The 25,982-nt window shown below is 43.2% G+C and overlaps 1 pseudogene; it reads left to right on the top strand.

Moving 5' to 3' along the window:
- Window positions 1-20,991: 20,991 nt before the first annotated feature.
- Window positions 20,992-21,557, top strand: LOC132231251 (ribosomal protein uL24-like; annotated as a pseudogene).
- Window positions 21,558-25,982: the final 4,425 nt, after the last annotated feature.

Genomic DNA, 25,982 nt, shown 5'->3' with positions numbered 1-25,982 from the left:
GTCAGTCCTCAGGCTGATGCTCTATCCACTGAGCCAAACCAGCTAGGGCATCATTTATTTATTTTTTTATTAATCCTCACCGAGGATATTTTTTCATTTATTTTAAAGAGAATGGAAGAGAGAGGGAAACACAGAGAGAAATATCCATGTGAGAGAAGCACATTGATAGATTGCCTCTTGCGTGTGCCTTGACCAGGGCCTGGCCTGGGGAGGAGCCTGCAACGGAGGTACATGCCCTGACCAGAATCAAACCCAGGACCCTTCAGTCCACAGGCTGATGATGTCTCCACTGAGCCAAACCGGCCAGGGCTCCATGTCATTATTTTAAAAAATATTTTTATTTTTATTGATTTTAGAGAGGAAATGAGAAAGAGAGAGAGAGATAGAAACATCAGTGATGAGAGAGAATCATTGATTGGCTGCCTCCTGCACGCCCCCTACTGGGGATTGAGCCCTCAACCCAGGCATGTGCCCTCGACTGGAATCGAACCTGGGACCCTTCAGTTGGCAGGCCTACACTCCATCCACTGACCCAAACCAGCTAGGGCTCCATGTCATTTCTTTTTTAAAAAAAATATATATTTTATTGAATTTTTTATACAGAGAGGAAGGGAGAGGGATAGAGAGTTAGAAACATCGATGAGAGAGAAACATCAATCAGCCGCCTCTTGCACACCCCCTACCAGGGATGTGCCCGCAACCAAGGTACATGCCTTTGACAGGAATCGAACCTGGGACCCTTCAGTCTGCAGGCCAACGCTCTATCCTCTGAGCCAAACCGGCTAGGCTCCATGTCATTTCTTAAAGACATGGGCTATCTTCTCAGATAACCATGGTGCCATGACCATACCTAACAAAATTTAAAATAGTTATTTGATATCATATAATGTACTAGGGGCCCGGTGCACAAAATTCGTGCACTGGGTGTGGGGCGGGGGGGAGTGTCCCTCAGCCCAGCCTGCCCCCTCTCACATACTGGGAGCCCTCAGGCGTTGACCCCCATCACCCTCCAGGATTGGCCCCTTGCCCAGGCCTGATGCCTCTGGCCTAGGCGTTCGGCCCGGGCAGCGGGGACCCGCAGCTGCAGCGGCCCCGCGATCGTGGGCTTCGCTTTAGGCCCAGGCAAGGGGCCCCTAGCTCCTGGGACTGCCAGCTTCGACCGTGCCCAGCTCCCATTGCTGGCTCCACCCCTACTTCCTGCTATCACTGGCCAGGGTGGCAAAGGCACCTGATTCTCCGATCATGGGGCCGCCTTTGCCCTGCCCCCCAGCTCTTAGCTCCCCCCTAGGTTTCCGATCACTGTCAGTGGCAGGGGGCTTCTTCTTGCTTTCCCTTTCGCCTCCCTGCATTGTGCCTACATATGCAAATTAACCACCATCTTGTTGGCAGTTAACTGCCAATCTTAGTTGGTAGTTAATTTGCATATAGCCCTGATTAGCCAATGAAAAGGGTATCGTCGTACGCCAATTACCATTTTTCTCTTTTATTAGTGTAGATGATTCATAATTATACCTTTCCTAATGTCTCTGATATGTCTTATTACATTGGGTTTGTTCAAATTAGGATCCAAACAAGGTCTACACATTACATTTTGTTATGCCCTTTCAACCTTTTAAATCTGCAGTGGTCCTCCTCCTCTCTTTATTTTTTATACCATTGACTGATTGCAGAAACCAGCTCAATTGTTCTGTAGAGTAATCCACATTCTGGATTTATTCCTTTTTTATAACACATCTTTTCTAGTTGTCCCTTTACTGTCTTGAAGTGAAATTCAGGAATAATGTAACTACTGTATTAGTTAGAGCCTGGAAGGAAACAGATGGCACACTCAAGCCAAGTCCAGTTGAGGCCAGTTTAAGCAAGGGATTATTGACAAAGATGTAGGCAAAGTTAAGAGAACAAACAAGGAATAAGAAAGAATTAGAGGGTGAAAAAATGTCAAATAAACTCATCAAAATTTCTCAAAACACTAGAGGGAGTGTCTGCCATCCTTAGGCCTAAAGGGCCAAGATAAGGGAGTGGTATGTTCCTTTGGTTGAACCCAACCAGAAAGTACAGGGCAAGGGCGCTTGACTCATGCCTTTCATAAAGCTGGCCCCCCAGGGCAGGAAGCAAGGGTGCAAAAGAGCCGAGAGTGGATCGGGTTTGGAGGGGTAAATGCAGACTATCCCTCACCCCCTCCAAAGTATCTTCACATGTAATTTCAAAATAATGAATTTAAGTCCCTATAATAAAAGGAGAAATAAGGGGAAACTAATGCATACAACTATATATTTGAACATGTAAAATTATGCACAACTTCAGCAGAAGCTCTAATGTAATCATCAGGTGCTTGTAGCCATCCATCCCTAGAATCACTGTACCTGCCAAAGCTGCATATGCAGACTGATTTAGGATTGGCATCTAAAATACAGAGCGCAGTGGTGTTATTGATTTTCCAAACAAGACAAAGCACTCTCTCCCATCAATCACATTGTTGGGAATCTCAGTGTATATTAAAACCATATAAAAAAAATACTGTATATGTGCAGAACCGATGTAGGTTGAAATAAATATAAACATATTTTCACCAAATGAATGTCCAATAGGACATTTGAAAATGATGTAAAATGTAAGATAATTTCTATAATATAGGATTATCTTGTGCATTGCAGGATGCTTAGAAGGCCTGGCCCCATCTATAAAGCCTTATAGTGTTCCTCACCCTAATCATCATGATCTCCCACTCCCATATCCCCCTTCTCAATGTTTTGGTGATTTTCTAAAACTTTCTCTAGTGGGTAGATCATTCCGGTAGAGACTCATTGGCCTAGATCCGTGGTCGGCAAACTGCAGCTCGTGAGCCACATGCGGCTCTTTGGCCCCTTGAGTGTGGCTCTTCCTAAGCCTTAGGAGTACCCTAATTAAGTTAATAACAGTGTACCTACCTATATAGTTTAAGTTTAAAAAATTTGGCTCTCAAAAGAAATTTCAATCGTTGTATGTTGATATTTGGCTCTGTTGACTAATGAGTTTGCCGACCACTGATCTAGACGAGTCTCAACCAGGCTGACTGGGCACTTCAAGTCTTTGCCACGTATCTGTTCCATGCCAGTAGGCTACCTCAGGAATGTCCTCATGGAGATGACAGAAACACAAGAAAGAGCAAGGCCTCTCAAGTTGTAGACTTAGAAGCACCATACTTGCACTTCTGCTTCATTCTATTACCCAAAGTCAGGCACATGGTCAAGTCCAGAGACAGAGGCAGAGGACACTTCAAAGTTAAATGCCCAAGGGGGTGGATGCAGAGAGCGTAAAAGATCATTCAAGCCATCAGCAAGACCTATCAATTCTACCTTAGAAATACTTTCCACACCTGTCCAATACTCCTTCTATCTTATTGCAACCACCACTTCAGTTGAGCATGATCTCTCTTACCTATCACCACCTGACTGCTCTGTCCAAATCTTGTCTATTCCTTCTCAGACCATTCTCAATGCAGCAACGAGAATAAACTTAAAAAGAAAACCTGCTCTGACCACTAATTTAATTAAGTCTGCCAAATGGTTTCCTATTGTTCTCAGGATAAAGGTGAAAATCCTGACTAAGGCCTGAATTGTTTTCAATTTTCAATTGAGGGGTTATTTTAAAGCAAATAGGTGAACCTGGTGAAAGGGAGAAAGACAGTGAAGAGGGAGTGTGGGAAAGAGAGGCTTTGTTGCTGAAACCGGTTTGGCTCAGTGGATAGAGCGTCGGCTTGCGGACTGAAAGGTCCCAGGTTCGATTCCGGTCAAGGGCATGTACCTGGGTTGCGGGCATATCCCCAGTGGGGGGTGTGCAAGAGGCAGCTGATCGATGTTTCTCTCTCATCGATGTTTCTAACTCTCTATCTCTCTCTCCCTTCCTCTCTGTAAAAAATCAATAAAATATATTTTTTTTAAAAAAAAAAGAGAGAGGCTTTGTAATGACTTCCATGTGAGGACAGCCTGGGACTCCTTTCTCCAACCTCAGCTCCTTCCATCCTTTCTCTCACTTTATGGTTGGAACACATCATAATTCCCCAACTTGTACACTATTTCAAGCCTCTGGGGTCTTACTTGGACTGCTCTGTGTCCAAGTAGAGTTCTTTATCCCTCCTTTTGGTACGGATTCAAAACCTTCTGCCTTTCTCCTTTCCTTCTTCTAGGGAAAAAGAAGAGAGGATAAGAGCCCCCCAAAAAGAGAGAAGAGCCCTGATTGGTTTGGCTGAGTGAATAGAGTGTTGGCCTGCGGACTGAAGGGTGTCAGGTTCGATGAGAGAGAGAGAGAGAGAGAGAGAGAGAGAGAGAGAGAGAGAGAGAGAGAGAAGGGAAGAGGAGAGGAGAGGAGAGGAGGAGGGAGAGGAGGCCAGCTTAGGAGTACCCTAATTAAGTTAATAACAATATACCTACCTATATAGTTTAAGTTTAAAAGATTTGGCTCTCAAAAAGAAATTTCAATCGTTGTACTGTTGATATTTGGCTCTGTTGACTAGTGAGTTTGCCGACCACTGGCCTAGATCATCTCCTCTGGTCCTGTGAATTTAAATACACTGCACCTTCCAAATCACTCATTCAGCTTCATCCTCTCTCCTGAATACACATTTGTAGACTCAATTTCTACTTGATGTCTCTATTTACATCATTAACTGACATCTCAAAATCTTGAATCTACACCCCAACACAGGAACCCCACCCTTCTCTCCCAGACTTACTTTAGTTTTGGAAGTTGCAATTTCATTCTTGTAGTTGTTTTTATATTTTTGTTTGTTTTGTTTTGGTCTTGTAGTTGTTTAGGCCAAAAATATTAGCATTATTCCTGACACCTCTCATTTCCTCATACCCCACATTGGATCTATCAGCCAATCCAGTTGGCTCTACCTTAAAAATATATTCCAAGCCTGGCGAGCATGGTTCAGTGGTTGAACCAGGAGGTCACGGTTTGATTCTTGGTCAGGGCACATGCCTGGTTTGCAGGCTCAATCCCCAGTGTGAGGCGTGCAGGAGGCAGTCAATCAAGGATTCTCTCTCATCATTGAAATTGTATCTCTCTCTCTCTCCCTTTCCCTTCCTCTCTGAAATCAATAAAAAAAATATTTTTAAAAAATTTGACGAGTAAATTTAAAGATCAAATTGGCTTTATTAAATCATTCAATAATTGGGTAGCATCCTATCTAGCAGATATAAAGGCGTTCCAAAGAGCTGTACAAAATGGAAGGCTTTAGCCCTGGCTGGGGAGCTCAGTTCCTTAGAGCATCATCCCAATATGCCAAGGCTGCCAGTCTCTGGTTAGGGCACATACAAGAAGCAACCAATGACTGCATAAATAAGTGGAACAACAAGTTGATGTTTTTCTCCCCCCCCCCCCCTTTAAATCAATAAACAAAATGGAAGGCTTAAATACACAGAAAGGGGAGGAGACAAGTCTGGCAATAAGATCTTTTTTTGCAGAAGCAGAATGGACTTCATCCACATGTGTCACAGCCTTTATAGAGTCTGTTGCTGCTGCCTTTGCAAGAAAGTCAGCTAGGGCCTTTCCCTGATACTCAGGTCAGTCTTTTTAGTGTGCACCTCAATTTGATGACAGCAATTTCAGAGGGTAAGAGAATAGCAGTAAGAAGGTCGTTTACTTGTCCATTTTTTAAATATTTTTTATTGATTTTTTACAGAGAGGAAGGAAGAGGGATAGAGAGTTAGAAACATTGATCAGCTGCCTTCTGCACACCCCCTACTGGGGATGTGCCTGCAACCAAGGTACATGCCCTTGACCGGAATCGAACCCGGGACCCTCCAGTCCACAGGCCGGCGCTCTATCCACTGAGCCAAACCGGTCTCGGCAACTTGTCCATTTTTAACTGAGGTCCCAGTTGACATAAGAAAACCCTTTTAGCCGAAAACGGTTTGGCTCAGTGGATAGAGCGTCGGCCTGCGGACTGAAGAGTCCCAGGTTCGATTCCGGTCAAAGGCATGTGCCTGGGTTGCGGGCATATCCCCAGTAGGAGATGTGCAGGAGGCAGCTGATCGATGTTTCTCTCTCATCGATGTTTCTGACTCTCTATCTCTCTCCCTTCCTCTCTGTAAAAAATCAATAAAATATATTAAAAAAAAGAAAAAGAAAAAAAAAGAAAACCCTTTTAATCCAATCGCAGGTAGGTATGAAAAAAAAACAAAAAACAAACAAACAAAAAAAAAACCCTGCCATCCCCAAATCATGGACAACCCCTAAGGCATATCAGCTATCAGTATATTAACCATTTGTCCTTTTGATAACTGGCATGCTCTGATAAGGGTATGGAGTCTGCTTGTTGGCTGATTTAGATCATGGGAGACTTCCCCTCTCAAAGAGTTCAACAACATAACCAGTCTGGTAATTCCCTTTTTCATTTTTACAATATGACCCATCAACAAACAAGATTAAATCCAGATTAGTCAGAGGAGTGCCTTGTAAATCATGACACAGTGTTGCGAAATGGGATGTCATTATCTCACGGTCATAGGGCTCATCTTTGTCAGGCAGGGACAGTAGCTGAATTAAGAATGTGATGTTTAAGATGCAGATTAGGTGGTGAAAGCAGAAGGATCTCATGGGAGCTTAGTCTGCTTGGAGAGAAGTGTTGAGTCAATTCAGAGTTAAGAAGACTCTGAACAGTGTGGGGAGTTTGTAAGTAAAAGTCATGTTTTGGCGTGAGCATTCCTGGGGTTTGGTCATCTCTTTCATAAACAAATAAGGTGAAAAGTTTTGAACAGTTAGGTAGCTGTAGGGCAGGTGGTTCTTACAACCCTTGTTTTAGTCTTCTAAAGACCTGCTCATGTTTATTTTCCCAAGGAAGGGGTCCAAGGACTGAAATTTTAGTAAGTTAATACAGTGGAGAAGTCAATTAAGAAAAATTAGGAACCAATAGCCAGTCAGACCTAGAAATCCACAAAGCTGTCACTTGATTGTGGGCCTAGGAAATTCTTGGATTAGCTTAATTCTTTTTGGAGCTAGCTGGATTCCTTGAGTTCTTCTATGACCTAGATAATGAACAGTGTCTAGAGATAATTGTAATTTTTCCTTAGACCCTTTATGTCCCTTTTCTGCTGACTGTTGTAGCAAACAAAATCCTGCATGGCCACCTCTTTGGTAACTGAGCATAGCGAAAAATCACCTACATATTGTGAAAGGGTTGATTTCCTGGGGAACTAGAGGATGCTTACATCTTGGTGGAGTACTTCAGAGAAGTAAGAAGGGGCCTCAGCAGATCCTTGCAGAAGGACTGTCCAGGTATATTGTTGATTGTTCCAAGTAAAGGCAAGTAGATACTGGCTGTTGGGGTCTCTAGGGATGCTGAAAAAAGCTGAACAGAGGTCTACAACAGTGAACCATCTTGAATCTGGTGAAACTTGGGACAGAAAATTGTTCAGGTTTGAAATAACTGGGACATGGAAAATAACTATCATGTTAATAGCTTTCAAGTCTTGGACAAATTGCCTCTTCGCCCATTAGGTTTTTGGAATGGCAAGATTGTCCCGGTTTTTTGTTCCACATGGCAGGTAGCCAACCCATAGCTCCTAAGTATACATCTCCTCTGTGTGAACTTCCCAGATTGAATTGAATTGGACACTCCTTGTTCTAATTACAGATTAGAGAGAGGGAGAGAGAAAGAAATGTACCCTAGAGTTGTATACTTGGTACATAGAGCTGCCCACATGGGGGTAAGATACTTCAGGTGGTACTTTAGGTACTTTAGCTCTCAACTATAGAGATATTTAGGTCCTACACTGTATTTATCACCTGCTGAGAGACCAAGACGTCTCTCTCCTATGGGAAAATCTCTTTGTACTCTGCTGGCAGCCAACCTCAACCTTCCAGGGACAGCTAAGTTCAAGTGGAAAGAGCCTTATATGCAATCTGAAGTCCTGGGATGGGATCAACATCCAGTTTACCACTTACTAGCTGTGTGACCTCGGGCAAGTTATATAACTTCTATGAGCCTCTGTGTACTCATTTCAGAAAAATCAGAAAATGCTAACAATTGTAACTAGTAAAAGAAAACCACACTCTTTGTCCCTTCCTTTCTCCCTTTCACAGGCTCCTTTTTATATAATATGCACAAGCACAGCCTGGAGGAGTTTAAGGGTTTAATTTCAAAGCTTTGGCAGGGCCTTTGTGTCTTTGTGTAGAAAAGGGAGAAGCCATTAAGAGGTACCTGACTCTTCAATAGGCCAGCTCACTATTCCCAGCAGGCCTAAAAGAACACAGTTTGGAAGGCCAAGGAGCAAAGAAATAAATACAACTGTTCTGCATTGCAATAGAAGTCCTAACTCCACTGTGAGAGAGGCGGCTTTCCAAATTATGGTGGTAGAGGGAATGAGGTAGCTAAAGCAGGAACAATTAGTGAAACCCAAGAGTGGAGACTTGTATAAACCTCCAGGGGAAGGTAGGTGAGAAGGTGTTATTTAGGACATGTATGGGAGGGGTAGGTTTCCCCTTCTTGTTCAGACACAGCCAGTGGCATCTCTATCCCACAGAGGCCCTTAGAGGAAGTTAGTAAACGGTGCCCCCTCCCTGAGTAGAAGCAGCTCTGTGCCAGGATGCAGGACTTGGTGTGTGGAGTGTGGGCTAGGCACCATCTTCAAGGTTATGCTCAGTGGCCCTGCGTGTCAGCCCTTATTGTAGACTAGTGGGCTGCAAGGAAGATCTACCAACAGGAGTGGACCCAAATGGACACAGAACAAGGGTGATTCCTAGGATTCTGCGCCCCCCCTTCGCCCCCCCATCTCAAGCCACACCTGGTAGGATGAGAAAAGGAGAGGCCAAACACACAGGTTTTATATGTAAACCAGCTCCCTACCCTTCGAATTATGTAAGATTATCTCTAACCTCTAATCCCAAACTGAATGGAAAAAATCTGCACATTGCTTAAATCCTGTTAATTTGCAGGGGCTACATTTTCATATTATCCTTCTGGGTTCCAGATTCCTTCCAATTATATGCTGTCCCCTCTTCAAGTTTTATAAAAGCCACTCATACTCAGCATTAACTTGAGTATTAGGTATTATAGAAAATTAGGGGTGGGAAGGGAGAAGATGAAGGATGTACACTTAAATTTTGCATAAGGGAAAACTCCAACCGTAAACTTCTTTTCCGTTATCCTGCCATTCTACAGATTTCTGACATTTAACTTCATGTACACCCAATCTTCCAGAATTTTGCTGGCTCCCATCTCTTTCCCCTTTCTATGTCCTCCTTCTTCTAGAATTGCCTTATATACTCCAAATTCGTCTTCTCTATTATGCAGAGCAACTTAGCTCGCTTCAACTCTGAATCTGCAACATAAATCTAAACCCATCAAGTAGTCTTATACTGTGACATATGATATAGTTGTAAGAACCTAAGGGAAAAAATATTAGCTTTGTTCAACCAACCAATTTGCTGGTGAACCTCCATATATTAAATATGTGATACTTAATAAATAGGAGGCATAGAATATTAGGTAAAGTTGGAAGTAGAATGATTTTTTTAGCCACACTGAAAATTTGAATTTTCACCTTGCCCTTCACATTGCTGGGAGATGTGGAATATTCTGCATATATAGTTTAGTCAGGAAAATATTGATCTTTTATTAACTTGATCTATAAGTAAAAAATTAAGGTCTCTCAATAGTGAAATTTTTGATTTGCCACTCACTGAGGTATGAAAGAGAAGAAGTTGGGTTATATGGGGGTCTGAGGATTATATATTTTTATAATGGTGGTTTAACATTTAAAAATTATTATTAAAAATGTAACTCAGTGAGACTTCAATGTGTGATGAAGGGGAGGGGTACTACACCTAGGAAGTGCTAAGACTAGTCCAGTTATTTTGTGCAATTTTGTGTAAAGATGGAGCTACCTAAGTTAATGCAAGTCCAGAGTGTTTTGATTGTCCATAACTTGGGGGCAGAGATCAAAGCAAAAGGGGGGACACACCTGATGTCAAAAGTGTGAGTGTAAAAAGGAGAAACACTATTTTTTCTTCTAAACTCCACATATAGTAATATGAAGAAAGCCAGATATATTTAAAAGTAATTATCCTTTTCTTTCCTTTTCCTTTGCCCTAGAATAGCATATGGTGTGGGTTGGTGATGGTTAAGTTTGTCATTTTGTCCACAAGTTGCACAATATGCAGGGGATCATGATGGAACCAGAGAACGGATGCCATAACTGGATGTGGGCTGTCTCCTTTTAGAAATTGAGTGTATTTTTTTGTTTGCATGTGAGATAATTATATTGTTAGGCAGAGGCATTTAAAAAAATTATATATGATATAAAAAAAAAGTGGGAAGACGTTGCTTGGCAACCCATGGTTGGAATGCAGAAAACATCTGTTGTTTTTCTCTATCAGCATTCTATCTCCTTGTTTTGTACACTGCCTCTTCACCATTGCACACTGGTTTGATGGGGCTGTCAATCATCGTTCTCTGCCCTTCCCTAGTCAGAGGATGGTATCTAATCCCAACTAAGGCAAATGGAAGAGCTTCCTCTGTCTCTTTAGTGGAAGACAGGAGAACAGAAAACTCTTGAAGCTGACTCATTCTGAGGTAGCATTCTGAAGAGACTTTTTATTTATTTCTGCTACCTACAAATGCAGAACTGCCCTGATTCCTGAATATGTTGAAACTTGGCTGCTCAGATTGTCTTTTGACTTTATGAATTTTCATATTTTATTTCAATAAGTTCCTTCATGTTTCACCTTAAGTTATCCAAACTTAGCTTCTGGTGCTTGTAGCCAAAGTACTTTAACTAGTAGTTGGTCCCTTAGCATTAATCTCAATTAAAAGGACCCCATAGCCCAGCCAGCATGGTTCAGTGGTTGAGCATCAACCTATGAACTAGGTGGTCCCAGGTTTGATTCCTGGTCAGGGCACATGCCCAGGTTGTGAGCTGGATCCCCAGTGTGGGGCATGCAGGAAGCAGCCGATCAGTGATTCACTCTCATCATTGATGTTTCTATCTCTCTCTCCCTCTCCCTTCCTCTCTGAATTCAATAAAAATATATATCCTATATAATAAAAGCCTAATATGCTAAGTGTCTGACATGCACTGACCACCAGGGGGCAGATGCTCTGACCAGTAGGTTAGCTTGCTGCTGGGGTCCGACCAATGGGGACTGGGCATGATGGGCTGGACATGACCTGGAGCCCTTCCAAGGTCCCTCCCCAGCCCCGTGCACCCTCTCACAATCTGGGACCCCTTGGGGGATGTCGGAGAGCCGGTTTCGGTCCAATCCCTGCAGGATCCCATAGCAAAAGGACAACAAACTCAGAAGAATACCATAGATAGCAAAGAAGACCCCCAAATGAGATGATATTTAATGATTCAACTTTTTCAAATCATGTATATAGCACCTTTCTCCCCAGACATTCCAACACAGTGTCTGGATTGGAAAGGTTTCAGGAAGGGTACCAGTAATTGCTGATACATTGTATTCAGAACTACCATTTAGGTATGGCCTTACAGGTTTTGCACTACAAAAAACTCCAGGAACTTCCATTCACAAACATTACGATGTGTATGGTGTTTTTGGTATTGTGTAGTGCAGTGACCTGTTACTCCCCTCTCATAGTCCGTTACTGGATTTGTCTTCTTATCACAGCCTCATGCAGCCTCCTCCTTCTCTTTAATTTTCCCTCAAGTGCACATTTGAGCTTCCTGAAATCAGTCAGGGCCATACCAACCCATCAGATGAATTTGTATGTGTCTGAATCAAATAGTGGACAGAGATCAAGACTGTTTCTCAGGAGGTTCCTGAGAAATTAATGTATACACTGAATGTGTCCCCATCCAAATTCATATGTTGAAGACCCAACCCCCAGTGAGGCTGTTTTTGGAAATGGAGTCTCTAAGGAAGCAATTAAGGTTAAATGCGGTCATGATGGGGGGTGCCTGACCTGACAGTATTAGTGTCCTTATAAGAAGAGACACCAGCCCTGACAGGTGTGGCTCAGTTGGTTGGGCAATTTCCTATGTACCAAAATGTTGTGGATTCAATTCCTGGGCAGGGCACATTTTCAGGTTGTGGGCTCGATCCCTGGTAGGAGTTCGTGTAGGAGGCAGCCAATGCACATTTCACTTTCACGTCGATATTCAATGTTAAAAAAAAAAAAAAAAAAAAGCCCTGGCCAGTGTAGCTCAGTTGGTTGAGTGTTGTCCCATGCAATGAGAGGTAACTGGTTCAATTCCTGGTCATAACACATACCCAGGTTGTGGGTTTGATCCCCAGTTGGGATGCAACCAATCAATGTTTCTCTTCCACATGGATGTTTTTCTCTCTCTTTCTCCCTTTTTCCTGTCTCAGCAGGAGTTACTCAGAGGACTGCTCAGTTGTAAACTCAATTTTCTTATGGAAAAGGAAGAAATGATTCAAAGGGTTGAACCCAGCCCACAGTGAACAAGAACAACTCTCAGGCAATTGGATTAAGCTCTAATCAACATAAACTTGTTGGACTTCAGAATTGGCTCTGTTGTGTGTGCCTCCTACTTTCCCTCTCTTGGAAGGGGAATGACTATACAGATTATCCTGTGCCTTTTCCACCACTGTGTGTACAAAATATATAGGGGAGAGATAACTTGCCTCTTACAGTTCACAGATCTGCTATGTAGGGAAGGGTGTTAGGGAGAGACCAAATGAAGAGGTAAATTAAGAGGCTCTTAAAGATAGTTCAGGCAAGAGACAATAGTGATTTGGAGTAGGTAGCAGTGGGAAGAGGAATAGGTGGTGAGATTCAGAATATATTTTGAAACTGGAGCCCACAGGCTTTGTTGATGGAAGAGGGACATGAGAGAAAAAAGAGTTGAATATGACTCCCCAGTCTTTAGCTTGAAGAACAGAGTAAATGAGTGTTTCCCTCAAAACCTTTTGATTGTCTCATTTTCAGAGAAAATTTTTCAAGTGCCCTACAATGCTGTACCCATTTTCTCACCTTTCACTTATCCTACTCCTATCTAGTCTCTGCCTACTACCACTTTACAGAATTGCTATTGATAATATCACCAATGGCCACCATGTTTCTAAATCCAATGGACACTTTTCCATCTTCTTTTCATTTGATCACTATTGCATTTAGTACAGGTATCCACTGATGTTCTGAAATATTTTCTTCCCTTGGCTTCCTTTCTTTCTTAAAAAAATATATTTTATTGATTTTTTACAGAGATGAAGGGAGAGTGATAGAACGTTAGAAACATCGATCAGCTGCCTCCTGCACACCTCCTACTGGGGCTGTGCCCACAACCAAGGTACATGCCCTTGACCGGAATCAAACCTGGGACCTTTCAGTCCGCAGGCCAATGCTCTATCTACTGAGCCAAACCAGTTAGGGCTCCCTTGGCTTTCTTGATTTTCTGTTACCTCTCTGGTTGCTCCTTCTAACTATCCTTTTCTTTTTTTAAAAATATATTTTATTGATTTTTTACAAAGAGGAGGGAGAGGGATAGAGAGTTAGAAACATCGATGAGAGAGAAATATCGATCAGCTGCCTCCTGCACACTCCCTACTGGGTATGTGCCCGTAACCAAGGTACATGCCCTTGACCGGAATTGAACCTGGGACCCTTGAGTTTGCAGGCCGACACTCTATCCACTGAGCCAAACTGGTTAGGGCCTAACTATCCTTTTCTGGCTTCTCTTCCAACTACTATTAATATAGTTCCTCAATAGCTCTGGCTGACCTTTTTCTGGTCTCATTTCATATTCTTTCAATCTTAGGACTCCTAAATCCACACCTCCTGGCCAGACTTGTCTTCAAAGCTCCAGTCCTAGGTCTACCTGCACATTCAGGAAATCTCACAGACACCTCAAACTGAACATGTCTAAAACTGAACTCATCACTTTTTCCCCTCAATCTTAGTCTTCCTCCAGTGTTCCCAGTCTCTATAAAGAAATACCGTCTCCCCAGCTGCTCAATCCAGAAAACTAATAGTCTACTTTGACTACTCACACACTCTCATAAACAACCTAGCTCCTGTAATGTCCAACTCTTAGATCACTCACTCTCAAATCTGTCCATTTCTTTTTATCTACTGCTGTCCAAACCACTCTCATATCTTGCCAGGACATCTGCATCAGACCCTCACTCCTAACCCCACTGGCCTCCACCCCATGGCCAGAATGTTCTTGTTCAAACACAAATAGGACTGTGTACTTTCTCAGTTTAAAATCTTTCAGTGATTTCCTAAAAGCCTTGGAATCTATATATGTAAAAGGCTAATATGCTAAGTGTCTGACTGGTCGCTATGACGTGCACTGACCACCAGGGGTCAGACGCTCAATGCAGGAGTTGCCATGACGTGCACTGGCCATTTACAGAGAAATGGCACTGCGAACCTGGCACCCACAAAGCAACACTCGGCTTCCCCCAAGTGGGACACAGGCCCCGTCACCACTCCGGAGCCACAGCCCACCAAATCACAGCTGATGCTGCCAAGACCCCATGGTGCAAAATGCAGCCCACAGTCCAGCCCAGCCCGAATCGGTCACTGTGGGTGCTGGGTAATGATGTCATGTAGCAACATCCCGCTTCCTCTCCCTAGTGACGACTAGCCTCCTTGCAGTTTCTTCAGCCCAGGAACATGACTTGCTTTATAGCCAGATGCAAACATTTCACACTTTAACCAAATGTCTGTGAAGCGTTTTCCCGTGCCTCATCTCATTTGACCCTCACAGAAGTCCTGGAGTAGGTAGATAGGAGACTTGGTGGAATCCTATTTTCTGTTCATTAGCCAGAAAACAGAGATTTAGAAAGCTTAGAAACTTGAGCTGCCTGAAAAGAAGTAAGAAATGGTGGACCTTGCAAATGACTTCAGGTTTTCTCACTGAGCAGAATATAGTCAAACACTGCTGCAGTTAAATATTTTACCCTTTGTTCTCCCTGCATGATCTACAATAATAATCTGCTTCCTGTTGATATTTACTGCTGTGTTGCTGACAACTACCTGAAAGAGAATTTGGGGTGCTTCACTGACTGGGCTGGGAAAAGGTTTAGCTAAATCAGAAAGCAGATCTAATTAAGCAAGTTTATTCTATATATACTAGAGGCCCAATGCACGAAGATTTGCACAATAGGCCTTCCTTCCCCTGGCTGCTGGCACCAGTTTTCCTCCGGCACCGGTTTTCCTCCGGCACCCAGAACCCAGACCTTTGGTCCGGCTGCAGTGGAGAAGCCAAGCCCCTTCAGTCTTCAGTCTTCACTCTGGCCGGAGCCTTCTGTCTTCACTCTGTGCCTGCGTATACAAATTAACTGCCGTCTTTGTTGGGTTAATTTGCATAGTCACTCTGATTGGCTGGTGGGTGTAGCAGAGTGACACCAATTTGCATGTTTCTCTTTTATTAGTGTAGGTAAAAGGCTAAGTTGACTTGTGCATGCACGATACATATAAAGCTCTTGCTGGCGCCAATCGCACACATGTGTTTCCATCTGTCATTGTTGATCATGAATTTGACTGACACTTCTATTATAGAGAAAGGGCAAACAGCGATATTAAAATATTTCTTCTAATTAATTTCCTTTAAATGTGCATGAATCCATGCACCGGGCCACTATTATATTATAGAATCCTTCATATAGTTTAAAAGAGCTTTGCAAGATCTGGACCCTGATGTCTCTTTCACTTCAATCTCTTATCACTTCCCTTTATTTTCTGTGTCCAGCCACACTGAACTTTTCTCAATCCCTTGAAACTGCTGATCCTTCTCTCACCTTTGGACCTGCACACTTTTTCTCTCTGCTCAAACAGCTCTTCTCCAATCTCTTTGTTTGGCTAATCTTACTCATCCTTCGGGTCTCAGTTAAGAAAAATTTCCTCAGGGCAGCTTGCCCTAATCTCCCCAGATTGTCTGTTTACTGTTTCTTGAATCTTTAGAACAAGCATGTCAAACTCAAAGGCTAACAGGGACCAAATAAACAAGGTTTAAGTTTATGTGGGCTGCAAAAAAACACAAAAGCTTCAATTTTCATAGAAACATAGGTTTATTTCAATAGAGATATGCTGAATACAAAGGGCTGAAGTAAATAAGTAACCGTTAACATAAAATAATAGAGCATTTTAATAAAATTAATATTTTTTCTTGAACATTAACTTACCAGACACTGAATAACTGCACAAATTAATAAGCGTAACACAAATAAACCTATTTTTCTTATTCTCCAAAAGTGAAATATTTCCTCTTTCGCACACCAAACAAGTCAGTCCAAGACTAATGACATGGCAATCAGCTGCTAAAATATTCACTGCTCGTATTAGTGGAGAGAAATGGTGTGCCTGTGAGTAAGGCACATAAGGAAAATGAATGCAACATGATTATAGTAATGAGTCATTATGAGCATTGTAGTCGTTATTAATAATTATGTATAACAGGATATTTTGAAAATTAAGTTACGAAATTTTTATTAAAACGTTTCTTGCATACTGTTATTTTGGCTGAGCTGCAAAAATATTCATTGTGGGCCTCGAATTTGGCATGCTTGCTTTAGAACATCTCTTTGTCCATTTAGCCGTCACTTGTGGTCAGTGAGGAAAGGAGAGGGAGAGAGAGATAGAAACATCAATGTTGAGAGAGAATCATCAATTGGCTGTCTCCTGCATGCCCCATACTGAGGATCGAGTCCACAACCAGGGCATATGACCTGATCAGGTATTGAACCGTGACCACCTGGTTCATAGGCCGGTGCTCAACCACTGTGCCACGCTGGCCGGGGCTGCTTGTGATTCTTATAATTATTTAGTGGAATACTAGGGGCCCGGTGCACGAAATTCGTGCACTGGGTGTGTGTGGGGGGGGAGTGTCCCTCAGCCCAGCCTGCCCCCTTTCACATACTGGGAGCCCTCAGGCGTTGACCCCCATCACCCTCCAATCGCAGGATCGGCCCCTTGCCCAGGCCTGACGCCTCTGGCCTAGGCGTCCGGCCCGGGCAGCGGGGACCCACAGCTGCAGTGGCCCCGCGATCATGGGCTTCGCTTTAGGCCCAGGCAAGGGGCCCCTAGCTCCTGGGACTGCCAGCTTTGACCATGCCCAGCTCCCATCGCTGGCTCCACCCCTACTTCCTGCTATCACTGGCCAGGGCAGAAAAGGCACCTGATTCTCCAATCATGGCTGGGGGGCAGGGCAAAGGCGGCCCCAGGGCCGCCTTTGCCCTGCCCCCCAGCTCTTAGCTCCCCGCTGGGTTTCCGATCACTGTCAGTGGCAGGGGGCTTCTTCCTGCTTTCCCTTTCGCCTCCCTGCATTGTGCCTACATATGCAAATTAACCGCCATCTTGTTGACAGTTAACTGCCAATCTTAGTTGGCAGTTAATTTGCATATAGCCCTGATTAGCCAATGAAAAGGGTATCGTTGTACGCCAATTACCATTTTTCTCTTTTATTAGTGTTGATGTTTCATGTTGTCTTCCCCACTAGAGTAATTTCATGACATTCTGTACCTATTTTATTCACCTTTATATCCACAGTGCCCGGTAGTGCCTGGCATGTAGTTAGATGCTCACTAAGTATTTCTGGACTGGCTGACAATCAGGGAAGGTCCAAGTAGCACTGGCCTCAGGCAAAGGCTATAATTACCTAAGGCTACACCCCCATCCCTTTCCTCCCTTAAGGAAATTTGTAAGGGCCAGGGGAAATGCAAACACCGGATGACTTCATGCACTGTCTAGTACAAAATGAAAGAATATTCATCACAGTTTTACTTATTAGAGTGAAAAAATAGAAAACAAAATCCAACATCTCCCAAATGTGCAACAATGTGGAAATGGCTACATATATTACTTCAGTAGTTTAAAAGTATTGTCTAATATAGTTAATACTTATTTTTCAAATTGAACTTTTCATGGGGCTCAATATCTAAAATGCATTAAAATTGTGCTATTTTATTTCCTTTCTCCTTGCTCCTCCCTTTCTCCTCAAATCTTGAAGGCTTTCCAGTTTCTGGTTTTATTCTATTCTCTCTCTCTCTCTCTCTCTCTCTCTCTCTCTCTCTCTTTCTCTCTCTCTCTCTTTCTCTTTCTCTTTAAAAATATTATTTTAGAGAGGTGGGGGAGAGAAGGAGAGAGACAGAGAGAAACATTGATCAGGTGCCTTCTGCACACCCCCTACTGGGGACCAAGCCCACAATTGATCAGGAATGGAACAAAAAAACTCTTTCAGTGCATGAGACAATGCTCAACCAATTAAGCCCCACCAGCCAGGGTCATTCTCTCTTTTAAAGCCAGGGCATTGTTTCTGCTTAGGGTTCCACTAGGCACTCCCAAATGGTCTGTTGTGTTGTTGTTAAGCTGGTTCAAGTTGGTTTTCTGTTCATTGTAATTAAAAACAAAAAAACTTAAATAATACTGTTGCACTTTGAGATTTACTTATGTAATGGAAAGAGAATTGGCTTTGGAGTCAAAACTGATTTTAAATCTAGGTCCTGACTTTGAGCAAATTAACCATTTTTAACTCAATTTTCTCATCTGCAAAGGGAATTATACTTAACTTTTGCAAATATTAAAAAATACGAATAGCCAGAACCGGTTTGGCTCAGTGGATAGAGCGTCGGCCTGCGGACTCAAGGGTCCTGGGTTCCGTTCCGGTCAGGGGCATGTACCTTGGTTGTGGGCACTTCCCCAGTCGGGGGCGTGCAGGAAGCAGCTGATCGATGTTTCTCTCTCATTGATGTTTCTGGCTCTCTATCCCTCTCCCTTCCTCTCTGTAAAAAATCAATAAAACATATTTTTAAAAAATACAAATATATTCAAAGAATTGATATTGAGTAGGCTCTCAACAAGTATATCAATAACGTTAAAGTCTTACTAGAAGTCGCTCTTAACCCCTCCAACTTGAAGAAGTGAATAACTGGATTCAGGGTAGCCAAAACTAGCAAGGCTGCCATCTTGTGGTGATTTACTGACATACTGTCCAAAGTCATTTAATATATTTGAAGCAAGATACTCAAGAACATAAAGCTACATGAAAGGATGGCAGACATACCAGAGAGCCATTGGAATGAAGATAATAACTAAAGATACAGGACAAAGGTAATTCATCATTGGGAAGCACAAGAAATAAAGAACCTAAGACTGAACTTTTAGGAACTGTAATATGCAGTAGAGAAGTCAGAGGAAGAAACAAAAGAAGTGATTGATGAAGAAGGAGAAGTAAATAAGTACTTTAGTGTATCACTCAAGGCAGGGTTGACATATATATTTATGTTGATAGCTAACCTGATCCTGTTTTTTGTTTTTCAATACTTCAACAGCCATTACAAAAGCCAACCCAAGGGGGGAAAAAAAGCCAACCAACACCATCTATACTTCTACACTAATAAAAGAGAAACATGCAAATTGGTATCACTCTGCTACACCCACCAGCCAATCAGGATGAGTATGCAAATTAACCCAACAAAGATGGCAGCTAATTTGCATATGCAGGCACAGAGCGAAGAATGAAGAAGACTGAAGACTGAAAAGGCTTGGCTTCTCTGCTGCGGCCGGAGCAAAGGCCTGGGTCCTGGGTGCCGGAAGAAAACCAGTGCCGGCAACCAGGGGAAGGAAGGCCTATTGCACAAATCTCTTTGTGCAATGGGCCTCTAGTAATTATTATAATACCACTAGAGGCCTGGTGCACGGAATTCGTAGAAGGGGCTCAGCCTTTGCAGCTGCAGCAGCTTGCCTCGGTCCTCACAGCCCTGGCTTCATCCAGAAAGACGTCCAGAAGGTCATTTGGCTGTTTAGTCCAATTAGCATATTATGCTTTTATTATTATACTAGGTGCCCGGTGCACGAAATTCGTGCACTGGGTGTGTGTGTGGGGGGGGGGGGGGAGTGTCCCTCAGCCCAGCCTGCCCCCTCTCACATACTGGGAGTCCTCAGGCATTGACCCCCATCACCCTCCAATCGCAGGATCGGCCCCTTGCCCAGGCCTGACGCCTCTGGCCTAGGCGTCCGGCCCGGGCAGCGGGGACCCGCAGCTGCAGTGGCCCCGCGATCGTGGGCTTCGCTTTAGGCCCAGGCAAGGGACCCCTAGCTCCTGGGACTGCCAGCTTTGACCATGCCCAGCTCCCATAGCTGGCTCCACCCCTACTTCCTGCTATCACTGGCCAGGGCAGAAAAGGCACCTGATTCTCCAATCATGGCTGGGGGGCAGGGCAAAGGCGGCCCCAGGGCCGCCTTTGCCCTGCCCCCCAGCTCTTAGCTCCCCCCTGGGTTTCTTATCACTGTCAGTGGCAGGGGGCTTCTTCCTGCTTTCCCTTTCGCCTCCCTGCATTGTGCCTACATATGCAAATTAACCGCCATCTTGTTGGCAGTTAACTGCCAATCTTAGTTGGCAGTTAATTTGCATATAGCCCTGATTAGCCAATGAAAAGGGTAGCTCGTACGCCAATTACCATTTTTCTCTTTTATTAGTGTTGATTGCCCAGGCTATTCAAATACTATCGTTCCTCTTAAATCAATGTTTCACCTTCCTTCTATATCTTATTACAATATACCACTAGTAAGAATTTTACTAATTATGAGATTACTGTATGTCAAGGGTTATCATCACTCCATTTACCACCAACAATGGGATTCTCATTGCTGTCTGATCCAGTTCCAGAATCCCATCCTGAAACTTTTATTTCTAAGGTCACATCCACTATCAAATCTTTTAGACTTAATTTCCCCCAAAAGTATAGCCTGAGACAAGGGAATGAAATAGGTTTTTTTGTTTGTTTGTTTGTTTTCAGAAGTGATCCCATGGAACATGAGTCAAAGAAGGGAAGAGTAAAACAGGCAAGCCAGGAAAGTCAGCCCAAGGATGAGGGATAGGAGGTCACTGCTTTGGACACATGGGGTTCTATTCCCCTGGAAATATTCTGAGGCCATGTAGAATGTGCTTTTCAATTGTCCAACCAAGGTAAGGAAGAGAGAAGTATTCATTCACTGGCTCCTGCCTTCATTGGTGAAGGATTAACTCCCTTGCACTTTCAAGAGTTAGCACTTTCAGGAGCACTTCTGGAGCCAGACGGTCACCGTGAAGTTCAACCCCTTCATGACCTCGGACCGCAGCAAAAACCGCAAACGCCACCTCAACGCCCCCTCGCACATGCGCCGCAAGATCATGTCTTCCCTGCTCTCCAGGGAGCTTCTGCAGAAGTACAACGTCCGCTCCATGCCCATCCGCAAGGACGACGACAAGGTCCAGGTGGTTCGAGGACACTACAAAGGTCAGCAAATCGGCAAGGTGATCCAGGTGTACAGAAAGAAATACGTCATCTACATCGAGCGGGTGCAGCGCGAGAAGGCTAACTGTCCACGTGGGCATTCACCCCAGCAAGGTGGTTATCACCAGGCTAAAACTGGACAAAGATCGGAAAAAAATTCTTGAACACGAAGCCAAATCGGAAAAGAGAAAGGCAAATATAAGGAAGAACTTATTGAGAAAATGCAGGATTAAATGTAACCTGTTGTGTAACCACAGTTTAGCTGTAGGTTTTTAGCCTAGTGTGTATTCCTTTAAAATTGTTCAAGATGTCTCTGGAATATTTTGTTTCCTTCCTGGTTTGTTATTGATATGTGGCTCGGTATATCTATTGTTGCTGTTTGGATTAATTTTATGAATAAAAATTGGAAATGTTAAAAAAAAAAAAAGTTAGCACTTTCAAGATGACACAAGGGTCACATGGCAGTGTAAATTCCCATGGGCATCCTATGAGGCTAATTCCATGAGAGAAGCCCTGAGGCAGAAAACAAGAGATATTTGGAGAAAGCAGTTGAACTTTTGGACTGTCAGGTCATACCTGCATGCACCTGATAGCCACAGAAATGGCTGGAGTAGAAAGGTGGCCAGCAGAAGTAAGAGACAACAACATGCAGGATAGAAAAGTAGCTTATAGGATGCACTATAAGTTCTGAACCAGGAACCAATGTGTGGTGGTGTTTTACTCATAGCCAGAATAGATGGATCCCGGAAGAAAAAGGGTAAATGTGGAGTGGCAATTCTATTATACTTAATTGACTACTTTTATTTTTTTTTTTTGAGAACCAAATTTTTTTTTATTAAATCTTTATTGTTCAGATTATTACAGTTGTTCCTCTTTTTTCCCCCCATAGCTCCCCTCCACCCAGTTCCCACCCCACCTTCCACCCTCCCCCCCCTCCCCCACTGTCCTCATCGATAGGTGCACGATTTTTATCCAGTCTCTTCCCGCATCACCCACACCCATTTCCCCCCCAAGAATAGTCAGTCCACTCCCTTTCTATGCCCAGATTCTATTATAATCACCAGTTCATTCTGTTCATCAGATTATTTATTCACTTGATTTTTAGATTCACTTGTTGTTGTTCATAATTTGTATCTTTACCTTTTTCTTCTTCTTCCTCTTCTTAAAGGATACCTTTCAGCATTACATATAATACTGGTTTGGTGGTGATGAATTCCATTAGCTTTTCCTTATCTGTAAAGCTCTTTATCTGACCTTCAATCCTGAATGATAGCTTTGCTGGATAAAGTAATCTTGGTTGTAGATTCTTGGCATTCATCACTTTGAATATTTCTTGCCACTCCCTTCTGGCCTGCAAAGTTTCTGTTGAGAAATCAACTGACAGTCGTATGGGTACTCCCTTGTATGTAACTGACTGTCTTTCTCTTGCTGCTTTTAAGATTCTCTCTTTGTGTTTTGCTCTTGGCATTTTAATTATGACGTGTCTTGGTGTGGTCCTCTTTGGATTCCTTTTGTTTGGGGTTCTCTGCACTTCCTGGACTTGTAAGTCTATTTCTTTCACCAGGTAGGGAAAGTTTTCTGTCATTATTTCTTCAAATAGGTTTTCAATATCTTGCTCTCTCTCTTCTTCTGGCACCCCTATAATTTGGATGTTGGTACGCTTGAAGCTGTCCGAGGCTCCTTACACTATCTTCGTATTTTTGGATTCTTTTTTCATTTTGCTTTTCCAGTTGGGTGTTTTTTGCTTCTTTGTATTTCAAATCTTTGACTTGATTCTTGCAATCCTCTAGTCTGCTGTTAGAACTCTGCATAATATCCTTTATTTCAGTCAGTGTATGCTTAATTTCTAGTTGGTCCTTTATCATAACCTCGAGGGTCTCACTAGATTTCTTGAGGGTCTCACTACATTTATCGGTGGTTTCTAGAAAATCTCGAAAAATCTTAAAAGTGTGGTTTTGAACTCTATATCCAGTTGTTTGCTTTCCTCCATTTCTGTCATTTGTGACCTGTTTCTTTGTCTCCGCATTTTTTATGCTTCCCTGTGTTGGTAGAGTGGCTTTGTGTGCTAGGTGTCCTATAGGGCCCAGTGGCTCAGCCTCCCCAATTACCTGAGGTGGACACTGTTGGTGCACCCTTTTGTGGGCTTTGTGCACAGTCTTGTTGTAGTTAAGCCTTGATTGTTGTAGGTATCACTGGGAGGAATTGACCTCCAGGCCAATTGGCTGTGAGAATCAGCTGTGTCTACGGTGGGAGAACTTCTGTGCTGAAGACACCCTTATGAGGTAAGATTTGCTTCAATGGGGCTTTGGTGCTCACTGAGTCTGCCCCCTGAGTGTGTCCCTTATGGATCTGAGTAGTTGTAATTGGATGGTCCCACTTTGACCACTGGGTACACTGGCTCTTGGATCTAAGGAGGTGCTAATTTAGCCTCTGCCTGAGGCTACCCAGCGGGAGCTATGAAGAGATCTGCAGATTCCCCTTCCTTGTTTGGGGTTTGAAGGTGCCCAGATGAGGCCCAGCTGTGAAGCAATGCAAGCTGCTGTGGGGCCTTGGGCCTTCTCTTGGAAGTTCTGGATCTGTCTGGCCCAGCTGCAGTTTGTTAGGTAATTTTCAGATTGCAAAGAGCCAGGGCATTCATATGCAAAAGCCTCTGTCACAGCTTGGGTGGGGCAGGGTCTCAGGGAATCAACAGGGCGGAGCAAGCAGCTATGGCTGATCCTCAGCCCTGCCCTAAGGGGCCCCGAGTCTCAGTGTCCTGGTAATTGCTGCAAGCACCTTTGAGAGAAAGCCACCCTCGAGTTCCAAGTTCTGCCAGACAGTCCAGTTTCTCCCCATATGAGTCTAGGTCCCCAGAGACTCACCCAGAACTGGAGTTCAGAGCAGTTGGGGGCTTGTGACTCCCTCCTGATTCAAAAGACAGCCGTGTTCTCAGTTGCAGCCCTTGCTGCGTGTGCCTCCGTACCTCTGCGCTTTACTTCTGCACCTCCTCTGAGTCTCAGTGTGCTTTTCTCTTTCCTTCTAGTTGTAGAATTTCCACTCAGCCAGCCTTCCTGTGGTTCTGGATGATGTCTGTTTTGTCTTTTAGTTGTATTTTTGAATTTGTTGTCTTAATTGACTACTTTTAAATGTTTATCTTCGTGTCTTTGTGATTCTGAACATGGCTAATCATGTTTTATTATCTTCTACTAGAGGACATGAAAATAGTTTCATTGGATTGGAAACTAAGGATGGCAGTTGACAATTTGGGCTTGTCATTTACCAATTTGGGCTTTCATGCCAGTAGGTGAATAGATTTAAAAGACAAAGGTGAATTCAGTGGTGTGCTAGAGCCAGCTCACATAGGCTTACAAGAGTCAGTTATGTGCATGTATTAGTTTCCTATTGTTTCTGTAACAAATTACCCCAATTTAGTGCTTAAGACAACACAAATTTATTACCTTACAGTTGTGCAGATCATCAGAAATCCAAACTGAGCTAAAATCACGGTATCAACACAACTGTGTTCCTTTTGAAGGCTGTAGGTGAAAATCTGTTCCTTGCCTTTTGCAGTTAGGGGCTGCCCACATTCCTTGGTCATATCACAAAGACTTCTACTTTCACTGTTACATTTCTTTTTTAAAAATATGTTTTTATTGATTTCAGAGAGGAAGGGAGGAGACAGAGATAGAAACATCAATGATAAGAGAGAATCATTGATTGGCTGCCTCCTGCAGACCCTACATTGGGGATCAAGCCCACAGCCCAGGCATATGCCCTGACCAGGAACAGAATCGTGACCTCCTGGTTCACACAGGTCATCGTTCAACCACTGAGCCACGTCAGCTGGGCTTACATCTCTTTTTCTGCCTCTGCCTCTCCTGCTTCCTTCTTTCCCTTATAAGGATACATGTGACTGCACTGGGCCCACCTGGATAATGCAGGATAATCTGCCCATCTCAAAATCCTTAATTTAATTATATATGCAAAGTCCTTTTGCCATGTAAAATATCATATCCACAGGTTCCAGAGATTGGGATATGGACATCACTGGGGGACCATTATTTCACCCACTACAGTGCATTTTTCTCAACTCTATATTCAGTGACATAACATTGGTTGTTTAAAATTGGCCCTGGAGGTAATATTTACACTGCAGAAATTGGAAAATTCTTCAAATCAGGGATATTATCACTGGAGAGCCTATTGTTAAACTTTACCTATCTCTGATTGTGATGATTGACTGGGATGAATGAGCTTATTATCAAGGCAAAAGAATTTTCATAATAGAGGAAGAGAGGATTATGGATATAATCCAGAGGATACCTAGGGTACCTCCTATTCTTGCCATGTTTAGTGAAGACAATTATGGGAATATCATACAGGCAGCACCACCAAAGTCTCTAGTCCCCCAAGAAAAAAGGTTTGGGTCACCTCTAGAAAACTTACTTATATGATTAAGTTCTAGTTAATGCAATGTAAGTGGAAGTGATATATGCCACTTCTGGGTCAGGGCTTTTAAAACAGTAGCATGTCTCCTTCATGCCCTCTTCTCTTCCCATCACTATGACCCTGAGGAACTGAGGTGCTGGTTGAAGACCAAGAGAGTATGGAATGGGTAGTAGATATGTGAAGTCAAGACTATCAACCAAGGCCAGGCAATCAGGTACAGAAAGGTTTCTGGCCATGTCAGTTCAACATTTACATACTATATTTAATTTTCTCCTCCTTTCCTCCCCCCACCCCATATATGTAGAATGTGGTATATCGTGGTGGTTGACTTTATTTATATATATATATATTTTTTATTGATTTTTTAC

Source organism: Myotis daubentonii, chromosome 3 (genome assembly GCF_963259705.1).
Source record: "Myotis daubentonii chromosome 3, mMyoDau2.1, whole genome shotgun sequence".
In the NCBI taxonomy this organism is placed as follows: Eukaryota; Metazoa; Chordata; class Mammalia; order Chiroptera; family Vespertilionidae; genus Myotis; species Myotis daubentonii.
This window is presented reverse-complemented; position numbering and strand designations above follow the sequence as displayed.